Genomic DNA, 245 nt, shown 5'->3' with positions numbered 1-245 from the left:
TTTCTTTGTTTTTGTTCATTCTTATCAAAGTAAATTGTAAATGTTATCAATATTGTACAGTAGAACCCTGGGATACAGTGGCCCTAGGATTTTTTTTTTTTTTTTTTTTCATGTGGAATACAATGTTTTTCCGGACCCTGGTTATAATGATGCTATTTATGATATACATGTGTATTATATACTGTTGTATTTTGTTACTGATTTTTAGTGCTGTATCCTGGGGTTTTACTGTAATTGGCTTTTTT

Source organism: Euprymna scolopes, chromosome 27, assembly GCF_053919585.1.
Source record: "Euprymna scolopes isolate OS-2025 chromosome 27, ASM5391958v1, whole genome shotgun sequence".
Classification (NCBI taxonomy): Eukaryota; Metazoa; Mollusca; class Cephalopoda; order Sepiida; family Sepiolidae; genus Euprymna; species Euprymna scolopes.
Note: the sequence above shows the minus strand (reverse complement) of the source record.